Below are 12,155 nucleotides of genomic sequence, written 5' to 3'. Positions count from 1 at the left end.
AACCTTTCCGGTGTCCAAATATATCCGTCCAATATATCAATCTTTATGTCTCAACCATTTCGAGACTCCTCGTCATGTCCGTGATCACATCCGGTACTCCGAACAACCTTCGGTACATCAAAACTTATAAACTCATAATAAAACTGTCATCGTAACGTTAAGCGTGCGGACCCTACGGGTTCGAGAACTATGTAGACATGACCTAGAACTATTCTCGGTCAATAACCAATAGCGGAACCTGGATGTTCATATTGGTTCCTACATATTCTACGAAGATCTTTATCGGTCAAACTGCATAACAACATACGTTGTTCCCTTTGTCATCGGTATGTTACTTGCCCGAGATTCGATTGTCGGTATCCAATACCTAGTTCAATCTCGTTACCGGTAAGTCTCTTTACTCATTCCGTAATACATCATTTCATAACTAACTCATTAGTTACAATGCTTGCAAGGCTTAGGTGATGAGTATTACTGAGAGGGCCCAAAGATACCTCTCCGACAATCGGAGTGACAAAACCTAATCTCGAATTATGCCAACTCAACATGTACCTTTGGAGACACCTATAGAGCACCTTTATAATCACCCAGTTACGTTGTGACGTTTGGTAGCACACAAAGTGTTCCTCCAGTAAACGGGAGTTGCACAATCTCATAGTTGTAGGAACTTTGTATAAGTCATGAAGAAAGCAATAGCAACATACTAAACGATCAAGTGCCAATCTAACGGAATGGGTCAAGTCAATCACATCATTCTCCTAATGATGTGATCCCGTTAATCAAATGACAACTCATTTGTCCATGGCTAGGAAACATAACCATCTTTGATAAACGAGCTAGTCAAGTAGAGGCATACTAGTGACACTATGTTTGTCTATGTATTCACACATGTATTATGTTTCCGGTTAATACAATTCTAGCATGAATAATAAACATTTATCATGATATAAGGAAATAAATAATAACTTTATTATTGCCTCTAGTGCATATTTCCTTCAGGTGCTACTTTGAAGCACAAGTGTGGAAAAAGGATAGTAACATTGCCCCTTCTCTCTTTTTCTATCATTTTTTTATTTGGGCCTTCTCTTTTTTTTATGGTCTCTTTTTTTATTTTTTTATTTTTCATCCAGAGTCTCATCCCGACTTGTGGGGGAATCATAGTATCCATCATCCTTTCCTCACAAGGGACAATGCTCTAATAATGAAGATCATCACACTTTTATTTACTTACAACTCAAGAATTACAAGTCAATACTTAGAACAAAATATGATACTATGTGAATGCCTCCGGCGGTGTACCGGGATGTGCAATGATTCAAGAGTGACATGTATGAAAAAAATAATGAACGGTGGCTTTGCCACAAATACGATGTCAACTACATGATCATGCAAAGCAATATGACAATGATGGAGCGTGTCATAATAAACGGAACGGTGGAAAGTTGCATGGCAATATATCTGATGGGAACGTAGTAATTTCAAAAAAATCCTATGCACACGCAAGATCATGGTGATGCATAGCAACGAGAGGGGAGAGTGTTGTCCACGTACCCTCGTAGACCGAAAGCAGAAGCGTTAGCACAACGCGGTTGATGTAGTCGTACGTCTTCACGATCCGGCTGATCCAAGTACCGAACATACGGCACCTCCAAGTTCAGCACACGTTCAGCTCGATGACGTCCCGCGAACTCTGATCCAGCAGAGCTTCACGGGAGAGTTTCATCAGCACGACGGCATGGTGACAGTGATGATGTTGCTACCGATGCAGGGCTTCGCCTAAGCACCGCTAGATATGATCAAGGTGGAATATGGTGGAGGGGGGCACCGCACACGGCTGGAATAGATCAATAGATCAACTTGTGTGTCTAGAGGTGCCCCCTGCCCCCGTATATAAAGGAGCAAGGGGGAGGCGGCTGGCCAGGAGGAGGGCATGCCAAGGGGGGGAGTCCTACTCCCACCGGGAGTAGGACCCGTCCTTTCCTTGTTGGAGTAGGAGAAGGGGGAAGGAGGAGAGAGAGGGGAAGGAAAGGGGGGCGCTGAGGGAGTCCTGGATTAGGGGGTCCTCGGACAGCCGGACTATTCTACTTTGGCCGGACTGTTGGACTATGAAGATACAAGATTGAACACTTCGTCTCGTGTCCGGATGGGACTCTCCTTTGCGTGGAAGGAAAGCTTGGCGATTCGGATGTGTAGATCTCCTTCTCTATAACTGACTCTGTGTAACCCTAGCCCCCTCCGGTGTCTATATAAACCGGAGGGTTTAGTCCGTAGGACAACAACAATCATAATCATAGGCTAGCTTCTAGGGTTTAGCCTCTGCGATCTCGTGGTAGATCAACTCTTGTAATACTCATATCATCAAGATCAATCAAACAGGAAGTAGGGTATTACCTCCATCGAGAGGGCCCGAACCTGGGTAAACATCATGTCCCTAGCCTCCTGTTACCATTAACCTTAGACGTACTGTTCGGGACCCCCTACCCGAGATCCGCCAGTTTTGACACCAACATTGGTGCTTTCATTGAGAGTTCTGCTGTGTCGTCGCGATAAGGCTTGATGGCTCCTTCAATCATCAGCAACGATGTGGTCCAGGGCGAGATTTTTCTCCCCGGACAAATCTTCATATTCGGCGGCTTCGTACTACGGGCCAACTCACTTGGCCATCTGGAGCAGATGGACAGCTACGCCCCTGGCCACCAGGTCAGGTTCGGAAACTTGAACTACACAACCGATATCCACGGAGACTTGATCTTCAACGGGTTCGAGCCCGCGTCAGGAGCGTCGAACAGTCACGACGAGCATGACTTAGATCTGCCATCGGATGGTATTCGGGATATCGCACCTGCAGCTGCCTCGGACTTTAATCTGGAGCAGATCGCGCCATCCGAGGACGGGTGGATGGACCCCGCCATGGAGGCCGCACACTCATCGGTGTTGGAGCCGAACACAGACTCTACCTCCAAAGAGATCTATGTCACCGGACCCCCGGACTCGTCTCGGTTGTGGGTTCCGGACCGCGCGCGTCCGTGCCTATCGAATCTGATTGGACACCGATCATGGAGTTTACCTCCACGGATATCTTTCAACACTCACCCTTGGGTGACGTGCTAAATTCATTAAGGTCTCTCTCTTTATTAGGAGACTCTTGGTCGAACTATGTCTGGCTCGAGTGGGAAGCGGATGACGAAGAAATTCGTTACCCACCCACCACCCAGTTAATAGCCACTATTGATGACTTAACTGACGTGCTCGACTTTGACTCTGAAGACATCAACGGTATGGACGACGATACAGGAGAAGAACAGGAACCGCCGCCAACTGGGCGTTGGACAGCCACCTCATCATACAATATATATATGGTGGACACCCCAAAGAAAACAATGGCGATGAGGCAACATAGGATAATCCCTTAGGGAAGCAATCAAAGCATTGGCGTCATCGGCGCCGCTCTAAGCCCCGCCATAGCAATACCGGCACAGGAGACAATAGCAATCCGGATGGTGCTGAAGACGAATACAATCCCGACCAGCCTAACTTCGGGCAGGCCAAGCAGGAGGACGGGCAAGCTAGCCCAGATGAACAGGAAACAGACGGAGACTTGGAGGACGACAATTATATGCCTCTCTCCAAAGACGAGGTGAGCCTTGGCGACGATGAATTTGTCGTGCCTGAGGATCCCATCAAGCAGGAGCGGTTCAAGCACTGGCTTATAGCCACTGCAAAAAGCCTGAAGAAGAAGAAGCAGCAGCTCCAAGCTGATCAAGATCTGCTAATAGACAGATGGACTGAGGTCCTGGCAGCCGAGGAATACGGACTTGAGTGCCCAACCAAAGGTTACCCAAAGCACAAGTTGCTACCTCAACTTGAGGAGGAGGCACTAGAGCCTACACTACCAGCACAGGACGAGGCTGACCGGCCACCTCGTGGCCAAGACAAAGCGGTGTATCAGCCCGAACACCAGCCCGCACCTCGCCGCTAATACACTACGGTCCGGGGCTACACGAAGGACCTGCGAGATGTACTGGAAAACAAAGCATGACAGCCTAGATCGATCTATGGATCATGGGGGCACTGAGGGAGTCCTGGATTAGGGGGTATCCGGACAGCCAGACTATATACTTTGGTCGGACTGTTGGACTATGAAGATCCAAGATTGAAGACTTCGTCATGTGTCCGGATGGGACTCTCCCTGGCGTGGAAGGCAAGCTTGGCGATTCAGATGTATATCTCCTTCTCTGTAACCGACTCTGTGTAACCCTAGCCCCCTGATGACCCACAAGTGTAAGGGATCTATCGTAGTACTTTCGATAAGTACGAGTGTCAAACCCAACGAGGAGCAGAAGGAAATGATAAGCGGTTTTCAGTAAGGTTTTATCTGCATGCACTGAAATTGTACGTGATAGATAGTTTTGTGATAAGATAAATAGTAACAAGCAAAAAGTAAATAAAGTAAATAAAGTGCAGCAAGGTGGCCCAATCCTTTATCTAGCAAAGGATAAACCTGGACAAATTATAATAATGAAGAAGGAGCTCCCGAGGACACATTGGGAATTATCGTCAAGCTAGTTTTCATCATGTTCATAAGATTCGCGTTCGGTACTTTGATAATTTGATATGTGGGTGGACCGGCACTTGGGTACTGCCCTAACGTGGATAAGCATCCCACTTATGATTAACCCCTATTGCAAGCATCCGCAACTACAAAAAGGAGTATTAAGGTAAACCTAACCACAACATTAAACATATGGGTCCATATCAAACCCTAACGAAGCAACGCATAAACCAGGGTTTAAGCTTCTGTCACTCTAGCAACCCATCATCTACTTATTACTTCCCTATGCCTTCCTCTAGGCCCAAATAATGGTGAAGTGTCATGTAGTCAACGTTCACATAACACCACTAGAGGAAAGATAACATACATCTCATCAAAATATCGAACGAATACCAAATTCACATGACTACTAATAGCAAGACTTCACCCATGTCCTCAGGAACAAACATAACTACTCACAAAGCATATTAATGTTCATAATCAGAGGAGTAATAATATGCATAAAGGATCTGAACATATGATCTTCCACCAAGTAAACCAATTAGCATCAACTACAAGGAGTAATCAACACTACTAGCAACCCACAGGTACCAATTTGTGGTTTTGATACAAGATTGGATACAAGAGATGAACTAGGGTTTTGAGAGGAGATGGTGCTGGTGAAGATGTTGATGGAGATTGACCCCCTCCCTATGAGAGGGTCATTGGTGATGATGTTGGTGATGATTTCCCCCTCCCGGAGGGAAGTGTCCCCGGCAGAACAGCTCTGCCAGAGCCCTAGATTGATTCCACCAAGGTTCCGCCTCGTGGCGGTGGAGTTTCGTCCCGTAAACTTGCCCACAATTTTTTCCAGGGTAAAGGTGATGATATAGCAGAAGATGGACGCCGGAGGCCCACCAGGGGCCCAGGAGATAGGGGGCCGAGCCCTACAGGGGGGGGGGGTGCGGCCCCCTGTCTCTTGGACAGGGTGTGGGCCCCCCGGCCTATTTCTTTCGCTAATAAATTCTTAATAAATCCAAAAAGTTGTTTCGTGGAGTTTCAGGATTTTTGGAGTTGTGCAGAATAGGTTTCCAACGTTTGCTCCTTTTCCAGCCAAAATTCCAGCTGCCGGCATTCCCCCTCTTCATGGTAAACCTCGTAAAATAAGAGAGAATAGCCATAAGTATTGATATATAATGTATAATGACAGCCCATAATACAATAAATATTGATATAAAAGCATGATGAAAAATGTACGTATCAACTCCCCCAAGCTTAGACCTCGCTTGTCCTCAAGCGGAAGCCGAAATCGAAAAATATGTCCACATGTTTAGGGATAGAGGTGTCGATAAAAATAAAATACGGACATGAGGGCATCATGATCATTCTCATAACAGTAACATATATAGATTTTGTCATATGATTTCCTATGCTCAAGTAATAAGCAGTTAACAATGTCAAGTATGGTTCATAAACTTCATTGGAAACTAACGAACTATAATCTCAGTCATTGAAGCAATTGCAATTTATCGTAACATCAGAAAGAGTCAATAATAGAGCTTTTCAACAAGCTCACATACTCAACTATCTCGTAGTCTCCCATAATTGCTAACACTCACGCAATACTTGTGGTTATAGAGTTTCAACCGGACACTGAGAAAGATAGGGGCTTATTGTGTTGCCTCCCAACGTATTCACCTTTAGGTGATGTCAACAATAATAGCCTATGCCAACATACATCCAATTGGATATATGTATCATAATCTTTCAAACACGAAGTGCTTGCCAAAGGATAAAATGAAAAAGGGAAAGGTGAGGATCACCTTGACTCAAGCATAAAGTAAAAACATAAAGTAAAAGATAAGCCCTTCGCAGAGGGAAGTAGAGGTTGTCATGCACGTTTAGGGTTGATGCACAAAATATTAATGCAAAATAACGTCACTTTATATCGCCCCTTGTTTGTGGACCTTTATTATGCAATCCGTTGCTTTTATTACTTCCACAACAAGTTCGTACAAAGCTTATTTTCTCTGCACTAATAAGTCATACATATTTAGAGAGGAATTTTTATTGCTTGCACCGATGACAACTACTTGAAGGATCTTACTCAATCCATAGGTAGGTATGGTGGACTGTCATGGCAAAACTGGGTTGGAGGATATTTGGAAGCACAAGTAGTATCTCTACTTGGTGCAAGGACTTTGGCTAGCAAGAGGGGGAAAGGCAAGCTCAACATGTTTGGAAGGTCAATGACAATATACTTTAACTGAGATGTCGGGAAACATAAACCAATACGTTGTCTTCCTTGTCCAACATCAACTCTTTTAGCATGTCATACTTAATGAGTGCTCCACAATCATAAAAGATGTCCAAGATAATATGTTTATATGTGAACCCCTCTTTCCTTATCACTTCCTATTAATTGCAACGATGACCAAGGCTACGTTCATCAACTCTCAACAATTTTTATGCCTCATACTTTCTATGTGTGAAGTTATCACTATCCATAAGATCAATATGAACTCTTTTGTTCTTTCTACTTTCTCAAGATCATAGCAACAAAGCAAAGCCCTTGACTCAACACTAATCTTTATTGTAGATAGCACACAGACTCGATTACATAAAGGGATCACAATGCAAAACTCAAAACTACTTGATATCAAAACTTCAATCTACTAGATCAAGATACTACTAAAAGGATTGAACTAAATAAAGCGGTAAAGATAGGAGTGTGATGGTGATACGATACCAGGGCACCTCCCCCAAGCTTGGCAGTTGCCAAGGGGAGTGCCCATACCCAAGTGATTACTTCTTCGGAGGTGGCGAAGTGGGAATTGTTGATGATGTAGGCTTGTCGTTCGTCTTCCAAGGCATAGGCTCTCCATCATAAAAGGATGATCGAGTCTCTGGGATCCTTAAATCTGCAGCCAAACTCATTCGCTTGAATCTATATTCATACTCACAGTTCTGGTTTTGCAGGTCATAAATCTGGGCTTGGAGGTGCTCGATTTTCTCTTGAAGCTTGAAGATGGTCTCCCCAATGACTTTGGCATCCAGCTTGTGGTTGTTGGTGAACTCCGTGATCGTCATCTGGTTGGCGTTGCGTCCATGCAGCACCATCCCTTGACACTTGAAAACTTCTTGCTCCATGGCTTCGAGCTTTGTCTCCATGCTCCCAGTACGCCTTGGTCCCTCCACATCGCGGATGTGCAGCACCCACTTATGCATCTCAATGGTTTGAGGGTGATGCAGCACCTCCGCGAGATAGGGGTTGATAACCCTCTCGAATACTTGTCCTTGGGAGCGCTTGGAGACGACATGCTGCTCTAGATCTGAAACAGAAACAACTCGAAACAAAAACAGAGGATATTTGCATGATACGGTGGTCAAAACCTTCGGGAGTATATATAATGAATTTTTACCAACCAAAATATGTATCCTACAAGAAAACGGAGTCTGGGAGGCACACGAGGTGCCCACGAGATAGGGGGCGCGCCCTAGGGGGAGGGCTCCTCTCTTGTGGGAGCCTCGTGTCCCTTTCGGACTACTTATTTCTTCCTAAAATTCTTAAATAATCCAAAACTGATAAAAATTGCCATTAGAGTTGTTTTGGAGTCGGTTTACTTACCGTACCACGTACCTATGCCTTTTCGGGGTCTGGAACATTCTGGAAAGTGTCTCTTATGTATTCCTCGGGGGTTATGGTTTCAATAATATTAGTTTCAACATTGATAGGATTACCTGAAATGTAATGTTTAATTCTTTGACCGTTAACCACCCTCGGATTTGTGCCTTCGAAGTTGTTGATTTTTATAGCACTAGAATGATAGACCTCCTCGATAACGTAGGGACCTTCCCATTTTGAGAGAAGTTTTCCTGCAAAAAATTTTAAACGAGAGTTGAATAATAACACATAATCTCCTACGTTAAACTCATGCTTTTGTATCCTCTTATCATGCCAGCGTTTGACTTTTTCTTTGAAAAGCTTGGCATTATCATATGCTTGGGTTCTCCATTCATCAAGTGAGCTAATATCAAACAACCTCTTCTCACCGGCAAGTTTGAAGTCATAATTGAGCTCTTTAATAGCCCAATATGCTTTATGTTCAAGTTCAAGAGGTAAATGACATGCTTTTCCATAAACCATCTTATATGGAGACATACCCATAGGATTTTTGTATGCAGTTCTATAGGCCCATAATGCATCATCAAGTTTTTTGGACCAATTCTTTCTAGATCTATTCACAGTCTTTTGCAAAATTAATTTGAGCTATCTATTTCTCAACTCTACTTGACCACTAGACTGTGGGTGATAAGGAGATGCGATTCTATGATTGACATCATACTTAGCAAGCATATTACGGAAAGCACCATGAATAAATTTGAACCACCATCAGTCATAAGATATCTAGGGACTCCAAACCTCGGAAAAATAACTTCTTTAAACATTTTAATAGAAGTGTTATGATCAGCACTACTAGTTGGAATAGCTTCTACCCACTTAGTAACGTAATCAACAACAACTAAAATATGTGTATAACCATTGGAGGCAGGAAAAGGTCCCATATAATCAAAGCCCCAAACATCAAACGGTTCAATAACAAGAGAATAATTCATAGGCATTTCTTGACGTCTACTAATGTTACCTATTCTTTGACATTCATCACAAGACAAGACAAACTTACGAGCATCTTTGAAGAGGGTAGGCCAATAAAAACCAGATTGTAGTACCTTGTGTGCAGTTCTATCTCCAGCGTGGTGTCCTCCATAAGATTCAGAGTGACACTTGCATAGGATTTGTTCCTGTTCATGCTCAGGCACACAACGTCTAATAATACCATCTACTCCTTCTTTATAAAGGTGTGGATCATCCGAGAAGTAATGTCCTAAATCATAAAAGAACTTTTTCTTTTGCTGGTATGTGAAACTAGGCGATATATATTTAGCAACAATGTAATTAGCATAATCAGCATACCAAGGAGTAGTACGAGAAGCATTGACAACCGCTAATTGTTCATCAGGAAAACTATCATTAATAGGCAGTGGGTCATCAAGAACATTCTCTAACCTAGACAAGTTGTCAGCAACGGGGTTCTCAGCTCCCTTTCTATCAATAATATGCAAGTCAAATTCTTGGAGCAAGAGAACCCATCTAATGAGTCTAGGCTTAGCATCTTTCTTTTCCATAAGATATTTAATAGCAGCATGATCAGTGTGAATAGTAACTTTGGAATCAACAATATAAGGTCTAAACTTATCACATGCAAACACAACTGCTAAGAACTCTTTTTCAGTAGTAGCATAATTTCTCTGGGCAGTATCAAGAGTCTTACTAGCATACTAGATAACATGCAATTTCTTATCGACTCTTTGCCCTAAAACATCACCTACAACATAATCACTAGCATCGCACATAATTTCAAAAGGTAAATTCCAATCAGGTGGCTGAACAATAGGTGCAGTGATCAAAGCTTTCTTAAGTGTTTCAAATGCTTCTACACAATCATCATCAAAGACAAAAGGAATATCTTTTTGCAATAAATTAGTCAGAGGCCTAGAGATTTTAGAAAAGTCCTTAATGAACCTCCTATAAAAGCCAGCATGACCAAGGAAACTTCTTATACCTTTTATGTCCTTGGGACATGGCATCTTTTCAATAGCATCAACTTTGGCTTTATCAACTTCAATACCTCTCTCTGAGATCTTGTGCCCCAAGACAATGCCTTCATTAACCATAAAGTGACACTTTTCCCAATTCAGGACGAGACTAGTATCTTTGCATCTCTGCAAAACTCGATCAAGGTTGCTCAAACAATCATCAAAAAAGGATCCATAGACGGAGAAGTCATCCATAAATACCTCACAAATCTTTTCACAAAAATCAGAAAATATAGCCATCATGCATCTTTGAAAGGTAGCAGGTGCATTACATAAACCAAAAGGCATACGTCTATAAGCAAAAGTACCAAAAGGGCAAGTAAAAGTAGTTTTAGATTGATCCTTCACGGACATAGGTATTTGAGAGAAGCCAGAATAACCATCTAGAAAGCAAAAATGTGTGTGTTTGGATAGCCTTTCTCGCATTTGATCAATAAAAGGTAAAGGGTAATGATCTTTCTTAGTAGCTTTATTTAACTTACGGAAATCAATTACCATCCTATAGCCTGTAATAATTCTTTGCGGGATCAATTCATCTTTATCATTAGGAACAACGGTAATACCTCCCTTTTTAGGGACACAATGGATAGGGCTTACCCATTCACTATCAGCAACGGGATAAATAATACCTACCTCAAGGAGTTTTAGAATATGTCAACACAAAATTTTAGTGGAGAAAGATGCCAAACCAGTTAGAGATCCTCAAAGACGATTAAATCCCAAAATGAAGGAAGTGGTAAGAAAGTTAAGATCGTCCAGACTATATCCAATAGCAGCTCGGTGCTTCTTCAGAGTCTTCAATAATCTCTCTTCTTCTTTCTCTGAAAGGTTAGCACTAATAATAACAGGATATATTTCTTTTTCATCAAGATAAGCATACTTGAGATTATCAGGTAAGGGTTTGAGTTCGAACACGGGATCACCCTTGGGTGGAGGGGGATCCCCAAGAATTTCAACAGGAAGGTTATGTTTTAGAATAGGTTCTTGTTTAAGGAACACTTCATCTATTTCTTCCCTTTACTTCATAAACATATCATTTTCATGGTCTAACAAATATTGTTCTAACGGATCAGTTGGAGGAACAGCAATGGAAGCAAGACCAATAATTCCATCCTTACTAGGTGGTTCCATTTCACGAGGTTGTCTACTAAACTTAGCGAAATTAAACTCATGAGACATACCATCTATGCCAACAGTGACAATATTGTTTTCACAATTAATCTTAGCACTAGCAGTATTCAGGAAGGGTCTACCAAAAATAATGGGACAAAAAATCATCTTGTGGGGAACCAAGAACAAGAAAATCAGCAGGGTATTTAATCTTCCCACACAAGACTTCAACATCTCTAACAATCCCAATAGGTTTAATGGTGTCCCTATTAGCAAGCTTAATAGTAACATCAATGTCTTTTAATTCAACAGGTGAAATATCATGCATAATTTCTTTATAAAGATCATAAGGTATCGCATTAGCACTAGCACCCATATCACATAAGCCATGATAACAATGATCTCCTATTTTAACATAAATAATAGGCGTGCCTACAACAGGTCTACGTGTCTTAGTATAGGGTCTAGCAATATTAGCAGCTTCACCCAAGAAAGAGATAACATGCCCATCTAAGTCCTCATCCAAGAGATCTTTAATCATAGCAATACCAGGTTCAACATTAATTTTCTCAGGAGGTGTATAGGTCCTAGTATTACTCTTATGAACAACAGTCGAAACTTTAACATGATCTTTTATCCTAACAGGAAAAGGAGGTTTTTCGACATAAGCAGTAGGAATAATAGGATCACTATATGTAATAGTCTTTTCTTCGACTGTAATAGGTGCAACTACTTTCACTTCAGCATGAGGATTATATTTAAACCACTTCTCTTTAGGGAGATCAACGTGAGTAGCAAAAGTTTCACAAAAAGTAGCTACTATCTCAGAGTCAAGTCCATACTTAGAGCTAAATCC

Source organism: Triticum dicoccoides, chromosome 4A (assembly GCF_002162155.2).
Source record: "Triticum dicoccoides isolate Atlit2015 ecotype Zavitan chromosome 4A, WEW_v2.0, whole genome shotgun sequence".
Taxonomy (NCBI): Eukaryota; Viridiplantae; Streptophyta; class Magnoliopsida; order Poales; family Poaceae; genus Triticum; species Triticum dicoccoides.
This window is presented reverse-complemented; position numbering follows the sequence as displayed.